This window comes from Lissotriton vulgaris, chromosome 12 (assembly GCF_964263255.1).
Source record: "Lissotriton vulgaris chromosome 12, aLisVul1.2, whole genome shotgun sequence".
In the NCBI taxonomy this organism is placed as follows: Eukaryota; Metazoa; Chordata; class Amphibia; order Caudata; family Salamandridae; genus Lissotriton; species Lissotriton vulgaris.
In genome coordinates, this window is record NC_141700.1 from 663,919,799 (window position 1) to 663,935,018 (window position 15,220).

A 15,220-nucleotide genomic window follows, 5' to 3' on the forward strand; every position below is an offset into this window, starting at 1 on the left:
TAGAGGATGAACATAAATAATTAAGCCATAGCAAAATCCCTCGGATTCACCCTACTTTGCCACTTGAGCATGCAGAACCACAGTTTGAAATTATTCAAAACCATGCGACAAAACTGCGCTAACTAAATATAAACCTACAATTCTGGGTGAAGACGGCAAGCAAAAGGTACAAGCCATTCTTGTATCTCACCTTGGTAAATGAAAATCCATTCTGAGCGGTCCAGCCCAAACCTTCAGTGCTCCATTAAAAGATGGCCTTCATCTGGCCATATTGGTAGTTTTAACCAAAAGGATGGACTATATCACACCTATTCTGATCCCTCTACTGTCTGCCAAGACAAAAGGACAACGTCATCCCTCTTACAACTAATGTACGTGCATGACCAAGTAACTGCGTGAGAAGGGGCATACAAAACACAAGTGACATTCTCTCAAATCAGAAAATTCCAAAAGTGAATAAAAGACAAAACTGCAAACCATGCCATTTGCAAATGTGCTCTCCGACTGCGGAGTTTGCTGCTAGAAAATGTTAGCATGGCCCTGTAGCGCTATCCGAAGAGGAAACCGTTCGATCCTTCTTATAGGGCTACGCAACCTCAAGGGTTCTGGATGTGGTGCCATCTGCAACCTTAGCTACTGGTTGTAATATTTTCTTAAGTATGGTTCCTGCCTAAAACAGGCAGTGCACAGATTAGGAAAGTGCTCAGTTGCAATATTAATAGAAGCAGGTGATCTACAAATGCTGATTATATAAAATAATATAACATGAGCCTGACTTCATAAATGCTGCATTGAGCCTGTAACAATGACCAGATTGGTTCTTACCTAACTGTGCACAGCATTCCTTCATTAAGCTCACTTGTGGTCATAACTAGTGTATGAGAGCTTACTGCTGCAGCCCCATTCAGTCCTTGGCCTCTCAGCTCAGAATACAAAGAATTGCGCATATCTCTCCTCCGCCGTCATTTGGAGAGTGTCACTGGTGTTGGAATCTTTTCCACTCCACCAGCATGCTATATGGTTCTCGTGCAAACAGAGGGGCCACAAGCAACGCAAACCTTTCTCGTGCTCCAAATAATCTTTGCCTTCATTCCATTGCCTACCATGGGACCACCCATCACTGCACAGGCGCTAAAGTGAGTCAACACGTAAGCTGAAAGTGGCTTCTATAAGGCCGGCAGATTAAAGTAATACTGATGGAACAGGGGCACACGGTGTTTCCATTCCTGTCGTTTTTGACAAATCATTGCAATTTGTTACTGTAATCTAACATTATGTGGAACTAGCCAAGACTACAACACCCAGGATGCATTGCTTTATTACATAAACAATATCTCTCTTAAAACACCTCGTGAAAGACCGTCTCATGTTTCTAAGCCATTTAAATACTGATCCTGAACTAGAGTCATATGATATGGAGCGATTAGAATTTTTACTATAAACTATCAGGTCGTTTCTTGGATTTCTATTTATAATAATACAAGGATTTCCTGGCACTCTTTCAGGAGTGCTTCACAGACAAATACCTTAGAAGGACTCACTGCATTTGCTAAAGAATTCTCTTGGCAAATCCGTACAGGGAAGATTGCACGTCTAAGTAGCTTTCCCCTCTCCAGGGCATTAAAACGCAGTGTTTAGCTGTAATTCGAGATAGGTTTCAAGGCACGTAGTGTACTGTCTGAACCGTGGCAAGGGCAGTGTGCACATGCTTAGCATATTCGCTGCACCAAGTACTGCATACACCATATATGACATATGCCAGTGGCGGCTGGCACAGACCTGGGGTGGCGAGGCGGGTGGAAAAAAAAAGATATATTACACTTACCTCTTCACGGCCGCTGTCTCTCCTCTGTCGTCCCCCTTCTGCTTCTATTCCATCCGGACGAATACCAGAAGCAGGAAGCACACAGGCTCCCCTAAGCCAATCACGACGCTGCTGTCACCAGCATGACAGCAGCGTCGTGATTGGTCTGAGCGCCGTGGTTTTGTGGTCAGACAGGAACGGAGAGCCTGTGCATGTTCTCCACCCAGGTTGTGCAATACAGCCGGGTGGAGAACGTGCTAAGTGCGCATGACTGTTTGCCCAAGATGGACAGTCAAACCATCATGCACACTTGGAGAGTGCCTACCACTCTTCCCCCTGCTCTGGACAACCCAGCCCTGCGCCCGCACCTAGAACTGAGCCAATACGTAAAAATAAAATGATACTAACTTTGCTTTATTATCATTTTATTTTTATTTTTTTGCGCTGCTGAAAAGCAGACACCTCTGCCTTTTTAGGTTTTGACTGGCCATGCGCTTTGCGCATGTGCCAAAAAAACCTCTTGAGTTGTGTGTGTGGCTTTGGGTCGGCCCTCGTCCTTGATTGGCTGGCTCCGTAAACGGAGCCTTGCCATTGGACGAGGGGCCTGTCCGTCAATGCCGGACCAGACACGGGGGCGTTCCCGACATTCTTTGGCTTTTGCCGACGTCACGCGACGCCGGGAACGCCCCCGATTCTGTTCCGGCATTGCCGGCACCCGCCTTCCTGCTCCGGTGTCTGCCGCCGTCCGTGTCCTCTCCCGCCCCCCTCCCCCTTGATGAACAGCCGGCATTGCCGGCACCCGCCTTCCTGCTGTAAGGGTGAGCCGAGGTGCATTTACCGCCTCCCGAGCCGCAGCTGATCCAGTATCCGGTGTCTGCCGCCGTCCGTGTCCTCTCCCGCCCCCCTCCCCCTTGATGAACAGCCGGCATTGCCGGCACCCGCCTTCCTGCTGTAAGGGTGAGCCGAGGTGCATTTACCGCCTCCCGAGCCGCAGCTGATCCAGTATTTCTACCGACGGCCATCCCTTGCTGCCCTGATAGTCTCACCATTTCCTGGTCTCTCGCGCATGTTTGCTGGTCGGCGTCTGCCTCACAACACGTTCCATGTCGATCCGCTCTCCCCGCCTCCCTCTCCCCTCCCACTGCAGATCCCCGCCTCCCGAGCCGCAGCTGATCCAGTATTTCTACCGACGGCCATCCCTTGCTGCCCTGATAGTCTCACACTGCGAATGATGCCAAGGGTTTGGCGGTCGGAACCTGCAGAGAGGCTCTGAGTGAGTGACACTGTGGGGTGGGGAAGCTGGTCAGTCACCGCTATCGCCGGTCAAGCAAGATCTGAAGTAGTTCTGTGTGAAATTTGTGTCTTTTTTTTTTTGGGGGTGGGGCAAAAAATCCAGAAATAAGTCCATGAAATGCCAATGCGGCATTTGAATCGAGTGCGGTGTCTGCCGCCGTCCGTGTCCTCTCCCGCCCCCCTCCCCCTTGATGAACAGCCGGCATTGCCGGCACCCGCCTTCCTGCTGTAAGGGTGAGCCGAGGTGCATTTACCGCCTCCCGAGCCGCAGCTGATCCAGTATTTCTACCGACGGCCATCCCTTGCTGCCCTGATAGTCTCACACTGCGAATGATGCCAAGCGTTTGGCGGTCGGAACCTGCAGAGAGGCTCTGAGTGAGTGACACTGTGGGGTGGGGAAACTGGTCAGTCACCGCTATCGCCGGTCAATCTCCATCTTGGAAGCAAGATCTGAAGTAGTTCTGTGTGAAATTTGTGTCTTTTTTTTGGGGGGGTGGGGCAAAAAATCCAGAAATAAGTGCATGAAATGCCAATGCGGCATTTGAATCGAGTGGGTCCGGCCCCTGCATCAATTTTGGACAAGAGTAAGCATTGCGAGCTGAAATAAAGCACAACATTGCACATGATGCGAATACCAGCTGTTCGTGTTTGAGTTGTTCGCATTGTTCCCATGCTCCTGTGGTGGGACGTTTACCGAAGCAACATATCTTCATTACGGCGTGGCGTAATGTGAATTTGTAAAATTGAGGTTCGAGTAAGCTCCTATTTCACGGTTTCAGAACTCTAATATCTATACAGCAGTGGTGCATACCTTGGGTTAACGGATATACCCGGTAAAGCAACCCACTGTGTGCATGTTCTAAGCTGCAGAGTGACACTACCGACAATAATTTTGGTGGTAAGGAACTTTTGCTTTTTTCCCATAAAGTTTGAACTTTAAAAAGTACTGCATATCTTGTGTTCCAGTGGAAACGGTGGAGATTTGCATATTGTTACCAATATTTTACAATGGAGGGATTTTAACAGCATTTATTGAGGGTAAAGAATTGGAGATATTGTGACTTTATTTAGCCGAGTTTTAAGGACTGGAGTTTCATTTTGTTACTATGTTTAAGATTGTAGTATGGCCGTAAATTGCAAAAAAAAGATTATGGTAGCATCCTAACCACTAGGCCAAATATAAAGGGTTGTAAGTTTCACCAGAAACTTAAATCGCAAAAGTTGAGTGTTGTGCACTTTTTTTATATTACATATTTATTTTTGGAAAGTTATCATGCAGATTTTTTTTCTCCTTAAAGTAAGGAAATGTTTATTGAACAGTAAGTGAAACACTGAACTAGTTTAGTTATCTAATAAAAGGAGAATTGCGCTGAACTACATTCTTAAGATTGTATAATTTCAGGAAAAAAAATCTTGCTTTAATAATCGCAGTCTTGTTGCAGAAGTGAACGGTTGTTGAAGTTCTCTGCAAGATGCAGCTGAAAATGGGCGCTGATTGAAGTGTTTAGATGTTGTCGTGAAAATGCTGTCCTCTTGAAAGTGCAGCTAACTACCCAGAAATAAACATAAATAACTGGTTATGTTGTAATATGGTTCTTTGTTGCCATCTCCTGGTTCTGGTTAAATTTACAAACCTCTCTGCCTTCGCACTTGTAGTTTAACCCCTTGATGTGAATATTGGGTCATATAACAGTTACCCGATATGCTTTATCGGTCTTTGTTCGTGTATAATATATATTTGTATGTGTGTGTGTGTGTGTGTGTGTGTGTGTATGTATGTGTGTGTATATGTATGTGTGTGTGTGTATCATAGCATGTGTGGCAGTAGGTAAACTTTTTTGCATACTCGCCATCTAGTATTTGGCTCGAAATGTTGCAACTTATTTTTCTTTAAAGAAGTCTTTGGGGTCACAGGATCTCTGTGACGACTCCTCTAGGAATGTGCACGGACGTGTATCGGGGTTGCTCCCAGTCACAACGAGAATGACTTTTTTCGTTATGTCAGTAAAGTCTGTTACCTTCCTTCCCATCGCAGAGGAAACTTTTCAACGCCACTTCATTTTTTTATGATGCCCACTCAACTCCTAACGTTAATTGTCGTCCAGCAATCGAGCCACTCAACCCTTCAGGCAGTGCGCTCCCCTGACTAGCTCATTTAGAGCTTTGTCAAAATCTCCAGATAATACCCTGTTGACTTAATGTTTCTGCTCAGGCGTCCACCTTGGTCAGATAAAGGGTGAATAGCACAGAGCACCATGTTCCTGCACGTTTCTCACGTTTGTTGAGGCTTTGGTTACACCAGCTTTTTGCAGGTGCAAACTGTTTACTGTATTTTGTACAATTAAAGTGGTAATACAACTACTGTACTGATTTTTTTTTATATAGTATTGATAGTGCATATTATATGCATAACTAAAGAAGACTTGATACTGTGTATCTGGCAGTTTTTCTCACCGAGTCCTAATGTGTAACTTAATGGTAATAGATCAATGTTTGATTACCAGGACACACAGCTAAATTTCAAATGAGTGCCTGCCACGCTGGTGCACAGCTGGGATGGATGGATGGAAGGGTGGGTGTCTGACATAGAACAGTCTGGCACGCGGGGTGAACAGCTGGAGTGAGTGGGTAGGTGTCTGGTGTGGTGTACATCAGGCTGTTTGACTCACAGCTAACCCTGGGGTGGGTGTGACCCCGGTGTAGAGCCAGCGAGAAGCCGGGTCCACAGCTGGGGTCGTGTGTGTCTAGCTTAGAGCAGTTTGAAAGAGAAGCCGGACGAACAGCTGGGAAGGGTGGGTCTCTAGTGTAGAACAGTTTGAAGGAGAGGTTGGGTGCACTCCTAGGGTGGGTGGGTGTCTGGTGTAGAGCGGGTTGTAAGAAAGGCTGGGTGCACAGTTGGGGTGGATGTCTGGTGTGGAACAGTTTGAAGGAGAGGTTGGGTGCACACCTAGGGTGGGTGGGTGTCTGGTGTAGAGCGGGTTGTAAGAAAGGCTGGGTGCACAGTTGGGGTGGATGTCTGGTGTGGAACAGTTTGAAGGAGAGGTTGGGTGCACACCTAGGGTGGGTGGGTGTCTGGGGTAGAGCGGGTTGTAACAAAGGCTGGGTGCACAGTTGGGGAGGATGTCTGGCGTAGAACAGTTTGGAAGAGAGGTTGGGTGCAAAGATACAGTGGTTCGTGGTTGGGTGACTGGTGTAGAGCAGTCTTGTTTGACAGGTGTCTAGTGTAGGGCAAGATGGGTGCACAGCGGATGGGGGAGGTCTGTTGTAGTTCTGCCTGTATGAGAGGCTGGGTGCTCAGCACCCTTGCCGTGTAATGCCTTGTACTACATCTGTGTTAGCAGTCGCCTCAGGCTGTTTTTTTTTATGCAGGGGACGGGATTTGATCATGCCCATTACGCCGTATTGCTTCTCAAAGGCAACTGTTGCAGAGCCAAGTGGGCTGTTGAAAATTGTGTTTTCTCCACCTGCCCCTGTTGCCTGCTTGTGCCTCCGTTTTCGTGCCTCCGTTTTCATGCCCCTGTTGCCTGCTTGTGTCCCTGTTGCCCGCTTGTGCCTCCTTGTGCCCCTGTTGTCTGCTTGTGCCTCTGTGTGCCCCTGTTGTCTGCTTGTGCCTCTGTGTGCCCCTGTTGCCTGCTTGTGCCTCTGTGTGCCCCTGTTGCCTGCTTGTGCCTCTGTGTGCCCCTGCTTGTGCCTCTGTGTGCTCCTGTTGTCTGCTTGTGCCTCTGTGTGCCCCTGTTGTCTGCTTGTGCCTCTGTGTGCCCCTGTTGCCTGCTTGTGCCTCTGTGTGCCCCTATTGCCTGCTTGTGCTCTGCTTGTGCGTCTGTGTGCCCCTGTTGCCTGCTTGTGCCTCTGTGTGCCCCTGTTGCCTGCTTGTGCCTCTGTGTGCCCCTGTTGCCTGCTTGTGCCTCTGTGTGCCCCTGTTGCCTGCTTGTGCCTCTGTGTGCCCCTGTTGCCTGCTTGTGCCTCTGTGTGCCCCTGTTGCCTGCTTGTGCCTCCGTCTGCCCCTGTTGCCTGCTTGTGCCTCCGTCTGCCCCTGTTGCCTGCTTGTGCCTCCGTCTGCCCCTGTTGCCTGCTTGTGCTGTGTTGGTGTGTGTGGAGGGCTCTGTGTGGCTGTGTGTGTAGGAAGCTTTGTGTGGCTGTGTGTGTGGAGGGCTCTGTGTGGCTGTGTGTGTGGGGGGCTCTGTGTGGCTGTGTGTGCGGGGCTCTGTGTGGGGGTGTGTGTGGGGCGGCTCTGTGTGTGAGAGAGAGAGATTTGTTTAAATACCAGGATAATTGCCAGCAGCAGCACCCTTGCCGTGTAATGCCTTGTACTACATCTGTGTTAGCAGTCGCCTCAGGCTGTTGTTTTTTTTTATGCAGGGGACGGGATTTGATCATGCCCATTACGCCGTATTGCTTTTCAAAGGCAACTGTTGCAGAGCCAAGTGGGCTGTTGAAAATTGTGTTTTCTACACCTGCCCCTGTTGCCTGCTTGTGCCTCCGTTTTCGTGCCCCTGTTGCCTGCTTGTGCCCCTGTTGCCCGCTTGTGCCTCCTTGTGCCCCTGTTGCCCGCTTGTGCCTCCTTGTGCCCCTGTTGCCCGCTTGTGCCTCTGTGTGCCCCTGTTGTCTGCTTGTGCCTCTGTGGGCCCCTGTTGCCGTGCTTGTGCCTCTGTGGGCCCCTGTTGCCTGCTTGTGCCCCTGTTGCCTGCTTGTGCCTCCGTCTGCCCCTGTTGCCTGCTTGTGCCTCCGTCTGCCCCTGTTGCCTGCTTGTGCTGTGTTGGTGTGTGTGGAGGGCTCTGTGTGGCTGTGTGTGTAGGAAGCTTTGTGTGGCTGTGTGTGTGGAGGGCTCTGTGTGGCTGTGTGTGTGGGGGGCTCTGTGTGGCTGTGTGTGTGGGGGGCTGTGTGTGCGGGGCTCTGTGTGTGTTTGTGTGTGTCATTTGCGATAGATAAAGCTAGTGGCATTGTAAATGACAATGCCATTTATTTATGTTAAAAAAACATAAATAAAAATAATGTCAAGAGCAATGCCAATAGCTCTAACTTTAACAAAGGCAAAACCATTGCATTGTAAATGCTTGTTGGAGGAGCTGCTGCTGCACATGTCCCTTCCAGCTGTGCTAATATTTAATTCATTTTTTTCTGTGATGAATCCCTTCAAATACCTAATGTGTAAAACCAGGGCTTTAAGTGGGCTGGGTCCTGCCGGGGCTCAGCACCGGCAGTTCTTAAAAGCAGGTGCCAAGACGGGTCCCTATTGGGCTCTCCATTTTCGCCTTCACTCGCAGAATGGAAGAAAATCTTAACTCTGCAGCAGTTCATTGTTTTTCGTGTAACTTTTATTTTTTTGCAGTTCTATGTTACAAAACTCGTAGTGCTATGCTTGAGCAGCAACAAGGACATATTAATGTATTTTTTGGTAGGCACGGGCGATTAAGTGATTGGCCCAGAAACACAGGAGGTTTAGCCAATGCTGAGGCTCAAACCTGCTTCCTCAGCTCCAAACTTGGGAGCTCTAGCCATTACGCCACAACCTCTTGCGCAAGAACTAAAGCATTTTCAATATTATATACAACTAAGCCATAGTTGTATGTATGCATGTAGTACATATATCTTATCCAACTAACAACCATTGACAAAGCCAATAGTCCTGGCTTGTTGTAGGTGTAATGTTACTTATGTTGAGGCAATAACAGAAGGAGCAAAACACCAGTCGGGGGGGGACATTATGCTGAGCACATATTTTAGCATAAATGTTCTAAGCCACAACCTTAATTATATCGGCCAAGCCCTTTGAGAGCCCCCCCAGTGTTTTAATCCCACTTAAAGCCCTGTGTAAAACTTCAATGAGAGCTGTCTGTCTAACATTAGCAAACTTGTTGGCTGGCCCAAAAGCTTAACAGTGTGTGAAAAATGACTTTGCATCATATTTGCGCTTGTGAAAACCAAAGTAGTTCAGTAAAACAGCGTCAGTCAATTGGTGAAATTTGACAAATGTCAGATTATATAGACTACATTGGTGAACTTTTGCACTGAGGTTGTGAGTTGCATACATTGAACTGGTGCATGTTGCACACACACTTTGGCCTGGGTTCACTAAGGATTGCGTCCTGCTTGCACTGTGCTGCACAATTTCCCACGCCTTTCTAATGGTGCATAAACCAAGGCAATGCTCTGCGTCACACTAATCACCGCACAAAACAGCCCCCTTCGTGTCACACTGGTTGGTTACCTAGATTGTCCTTATTGGGACGGTAGGGGTGCAGATTTTGATGGGTCACTAGCATCCATACTTCTTCACCAAAATATGCACAAACATTTGGACCGACTGGTGAGACAAGTTATTTTTGTTCTCATCCGTACAATTGTTTTAACACTTTGTCAGATGGTGCAGGCATTGCACCCTTGCAGTCTGTGCCATCCTCAAATGCCTTTGCAAACTCCCATCGCCACTGGTGCAATCTATGTAGTTATTTTCACCGAGTGGAAAGTGATTTTGTGCCCTCCATGTTGAGTCTGAGGGGCGCTCTGGAACGCGCAGAGGAATTTCAAAGCCATGCCAGCTTTGTGCTGGCACAAACTGTGGTGCCCAGTTCAGCGTACTTATCGGATGTTTCTTGGAACAGCACTTCTGGGATACAATTTGTCGTCCGGTTGCTAAGAATCCTCCAAGCCGTTTGAAGCTCTTACTCGTAACGTTATTATAGCACTTGACTGTGATAACTTCACAAGTGTGTGCGCGTAACACGCGCGCCTTCTACGGCTCTGCGTTCAATGGAGCACGCGCGACAGCGAGGCTGGCAAAGGTGGGCTTCAATATCTTGTGGAAACTCTTACCCCGCAGTGATAGTCAAAGCGCGACCCGGGGGCCGCACGCGGCCCTCCAGGACCTTCACACATACAGCTGATTGACAGCACTGGACCGCTGTTTATTTGAGACAGCACTAACATTCAGAAAGATATGAAATAAAGGGGCAAGCGATTATTTAAATGTTAACCAAGGTAAAAGAGAAGAAGCAAATAAGGTGCCCTTCACCACTTCAGTTTAGGAACACATTCATTTTTAAAGACATCTTGAAACAAAAAAACACAATATAGTTTCTTCAGAATTCCCAAAAATTTATTTAATGAATATGTAGACGCGTTTCACCTTAGTACATCAGATTATATCAGTGCATTCAGAAGTATTTTTTAAAACTGATAGTTTTAAACTAATAAATGAAGCAACATTCATGCCTCCTCCCACTTGTACAACAAAGTGAACTAAGAGGCAGGTAATTTGTCACATGGAAACCTCTGGGTGGGCTTGGTTGTTATTACACATGGACAACATTATAGGTTATTAGCGCAAACACAAGAGGAGGTTTTCTAAAGTGTATATCATGTATTTCAAGGTGCCCTTATATGTCACAATGAAGAAAAAAAAGAGTTAAAATGAAATTAGACAATTGCCTAGAGTCACACAATTTAGGGCCAGATGTAGGTGGCCTATTACCGGTTAGTAACGGACGAACTCGGCCGTTACCGACCGGTAATAGACTTTTCCTATGTAGGGGGCATATTTACCGATTCGGTAAATAACAAATCGGTATTTACAGATTCGGTATTTACCGAATCATCTTTTACTGATTCGGTATTTACCGAATCTGTAAATGAAATGTAGGAAGCACTTCAAACAGTGCTTCTGGGCTTAAAGGATTCGTTATTTACCACCAACTATTAGTTGGTGGTAAATAACGAATTCCTATGTAAATCCAAATATGTGCATTTACACCTGTGCCATGTGACAGACATACATGCCCTTAGGGCATGTATGTGTGCCACATGTGCACACAAGCACTAATCAGGGGTGCAACAGGGTGTCAAAGTGACACCCTGCCACCCTTTACTTTTTCCCAATTTTACCGATTCAGTAAATACCGAATCCTAACGATTCTGTATTTTTTACCGATTAATTACCCACATAGCATTTACCGATTCGAAAATACAGAATCGGTAAAATTCGGTATTTTCGAATCGGTAAATTTAAATTACCTACATCTAGCCCTGGGTCAAGTAGGGAGGCCGGAATTGATTCTAGTTTTTCTGATTTCGCATGTGCAATTTTATTTCATTCTAAATAATAATCAAGTTTCTTCTTTTTGACGCTTGAGTCTCTCAAGATAACGATAGCAAGCAGAGAAGGCTAACCCCAAGGTTTACATGCAGTGGGTCTTATGCTAATGCTGATAGGACCAACTTTTTCTTATTCTTATTAAAGCTACTCCTTTCCTGCATGACCATTACATTGTTTGGCGTGCACTGTGTTGTTGGCTTTACACTACAATATCCTCACGCTACTAGTGATTTACTTGGTGAATGTTCAGTGGTCCTCTGCTGTGACCATAGACAGACGAGCCGATTCTCACTGTCATATTGCTCCAGAATGTATTCTATTCACACCACTATATTTTTGCAGAGATTGTAGGAACTGTTCACCGGACAGATTATGTACCACCTTATTTGTCTAGAGATAATATGAACTATTCACCTGACTGAAAAAGCACCATATTAGTTTGGGACTGTACACGCTACTCCCCAGCGGACTAGGCGCCAGCACCATAATGTTTTTGGGCACTGTTAGAACAATTCCTCGGTTGCAGTATGCCCCAACATCATATAGGTTTGGGGATTATAGATGCTGTTCATTAATTGGGAACAGCATCACCGCCATGTTGGTCTGCAAACTGTAATACTTATATACCAGTTGGGACAGGTGCCTGGGCAATATTGATTCAGACTATTGAGTTGTTCTTTTGCGGCAATGTACACCACCAGTTTATTGGGCTAGAGCAATACAACCTATTCGCAATTACAAGAGTTATTCCTCATTCTGGATTGGCACCACTGCCGTATTGTCTGGGGAATGGAATAGCTTACCACGCCATTCCTAGGGGCGGCGAGAGGTTCATTTGACGCGATGGGTGGAGTTTAATCTTAAATACATTGCTTCTAGGTAGGCGTGGGCGGAAAATCCGTTCCGCTCGCGGATTTTGCGGATTTTCGGGAAATCCGCAATCCGCGAGATTTGCGAATTTCCCGCAAAATCCGCAAATCCGCGAGCAGCGGATTTTGCTCGCACTGCTCGCACTGTTCGCGTGAGTTCGCGCCCCGCGAATAAGTGCAAAATTGCAGAAATACGATCTTAGCAAAACTGAAAGTAACTACTTACCAGGTTCAAAAGTTCAGGCTCATCATTAGTAGCCATTTCCTGGAGTGCTTCCTGAGGGGCCCCTCCAGAGTTCAGTTGCCAGTTGAAACTAGTATGTGACCCTGCTCTGAACCTCAGAATAGTTACACATATGCCACAAAGGTCCTGAATTACAGCTAAGGGAGACAAGCAGGAGCCAGGCTGGAAGTTAAAATCCATTAATCAGCCCCTAATTCATTATTGTCAGTTGGGGCAGGGCAGGTGTTGTAACTAATTTTGCAACAATGAAAGCACTTAGCAAGTGCAAAAGATCACTAATCAGGGCGCACTAAGGAAGCAGGTGCCAGCTAAAAAAATATTCTGTGACACATGAATCAGCCCCAAATTAATTCAGGTCACTTGAGGCAGGGAAGGTGTGCTTTGCTTTGCCGAAAATAATGTACACTGGACAACCAGAGGGTGTGGTGATGAAACAGAGGGTGGCATGGGTGGGCCAGAGGGTGGCATGAGTAGTCAGAGAGTGGCAGTGGTGACAGAGAGTGGCAGTGATGAAGAAGAGTGTCCCAAACAGGCTGGACACGTAGAAACAACAAGTTCGCGAAACTTGCGACCCGACAGGAAAGTTCGCAATTTGCGAAAGTGTACAAAACCCTCGCGAACTGGCAGAAACACGGGCGAACACACAAAAAAAAAAAATCCGCAAATTCGCGGGAATTCGCGGATTTTGCGGATTGCGAATCCGCAAATCCGCAAAATTCGCGAACGCGAGATCCGCAAAATTCGCTCATGCTTACTTCTAGGTGGGCAATCTCTTCTATTCCCCGTTATGACATTAAACATCACGTCATGAAACGTGCGCTAATATTGTGAGACTTTTTGTTTCAAAGGCTGCTTCTGTCCATTTTTGTATCCCCCAGAGGATATTCTCGCTCCATTTGAGATCACTGCATCACAATACAACTTGTCCAATCTCTCGTTGACTCTGCTTGTCTTTGACCCTGTACTGTACTTCACGGCCTGTTGGCTAGGGCTGCACTATAGAAACAGATAGGACAGCGCCTTGAGACCCTCATGGGTGATTAGCAGCGCTATACAAATCCAAGTATTATTATGATTATACATCCTTACATACCATTCCTGCAAGCTCTGTAAGTTTACTGATCTGCTATTCTTTTCGAGAGAACATTGTCTTTTTTCCACCTGTGTTAGTATCTTGATTATTGGTCCAGCCCTGGTATTTCCAGGCAGTCTCTCTAGCAGCGGTGTAGCAAGGGGGCTGTGGGCTCTGATGCAAGAAAGGAAAATGAGTTCCACTTGCTGCTACTGCCAGATATGGAAGAAAAAAGTGTTCTAATTGGGATGACGTGTGCCCCTGAGCCCCGGTGCCACTTCACCTGCTGCACTAGTGATAGTACACACTAGACTCGACATTTGTGCCTAGGCAGTTCAAGGGGATTCACTGAGCTGTCAGTCGTGCTTCGTTTCCAGTCCCCAGCCATGCATAGGGATCCCCTGGGGATGAGGATGTGGTCTATAAACTACATTGTTGACTCTGGAATTAGCGAGCACGAGTTTGCATCCCAGCTTCCTCATGTGGTCAACATGTGTTATCTTAGACAAAACACTTTTTCGTCCAATGTTTCCATGCCTATTTCTGCCAAAAGTTTGACCATTAACAAGCAAGCTAAACAACACGAGTTATTTGCATCCAATACACAGCGGGATGCATTTGCAGACTGAAGTTTCACAACATCTTTAACCTGATCTGCCTCCATATTACATGCTCCAGTGAGCGGAGGGAGTCATTTGTGATGTTACTGTCTTTATTGGGCGCAGAGAACCATATGTTCATAAAAATGCTTCCATTAAAGTGCAGAAGCATTCGAAGTCCATCTCGCCTGCTCTCTGCGGGTCACTGGAACCGCTACTCTGCAGGTACCACTTTAGGAGCAATTTTCTTTAGTTCAATAAAAATGTATTAAAACTTGAAGTTGTAGGGCCTTGATATTCAAGCTGCAGGGGGAGGAACATCTGGGCCCCGGATCACCAATGTTTTCTTTCCAAGAGGGAGAGTTTGGCACATTGCCCAACGATAAGTTGACTTTTCATGTGAGTCAACACATCTTACTAGGTACAGAGAACACGGACGCGGCAGCATCTCCGCTGTCGAGCAGTTAGCCTTCAGATTGTTTGGGAAGCTTGACACTGGGCCCAGATGTCTCCTGTGGGTTTGTCGAGGAGGGATGTCACCTCATGCATCGAAGAGTTGCTTCTCATGTAAGGCGAAACTGTCCTGGATGAAGAATTGTTGGATCCTGGATAATGGATCCTGAAACTGGACTAAAGCACCAAGCAGAGGCTTGTAGATACTGTCAGGGGTGAAAGTTCATGATTATTCGAAGCATGGGGTGATCTGTGCTTACACCCTGTACCCGGAGAGCTGCATCAAAATGGTGTCCTGCACCGAGCCAGACTGGGCAGCTGGAAACTTGGGCTGTTCCCCTTAAGGTGATGCATATAAAAACTGTTTGGGCTGGGGTAGTGTCAATAACGTTTCAATAAGTCATGCCACAATGCTTGTCCCACAAACTGGGGGATGGAAACATGCATCTCCCTCGGAAGTGCACTCTGCAGTGGACTTGTTGGTATTAAAATCTCCCCGATTACGAAAGCGGACCCTGAAATCCCTCCACTGGCTCCCCATCCATGCCCGAGTCACTACCCAGGATCTCTGCCCAACCCATAAACACGTCCACAGAATCCAGTGAGGTGCAGTGCCTTGCCTCATGAGCCATCCCGCGCTCATCCAACGAAGTCCTACTCCAGGTCTCACAAATGCACTGACCTCGAATGGAAAAGATAAATACAAGGACTTTGATGGTGGACCATGTTCCCTATTTCGACCCACACTCAGAATATTCACCTTATATTAGAAAAACCTGAAGGCCTACCACTTC

General features: G+C 46.9%; 1 protein-coding gene across 1 annotated transcript in view; it reads left to right on the forward strand.

Annotated features, from left to right (window-relative positions):
* Nucleotides 1–15,220, forward strand: part of CRISPLD2 (cysteine rich secretory protein LCCL domain containing 2) — a 173,078-nt gene that overhangs the window by 110,038 nt on the left and 47,820 nt on the right. The window lies entirely within an intron of this gene.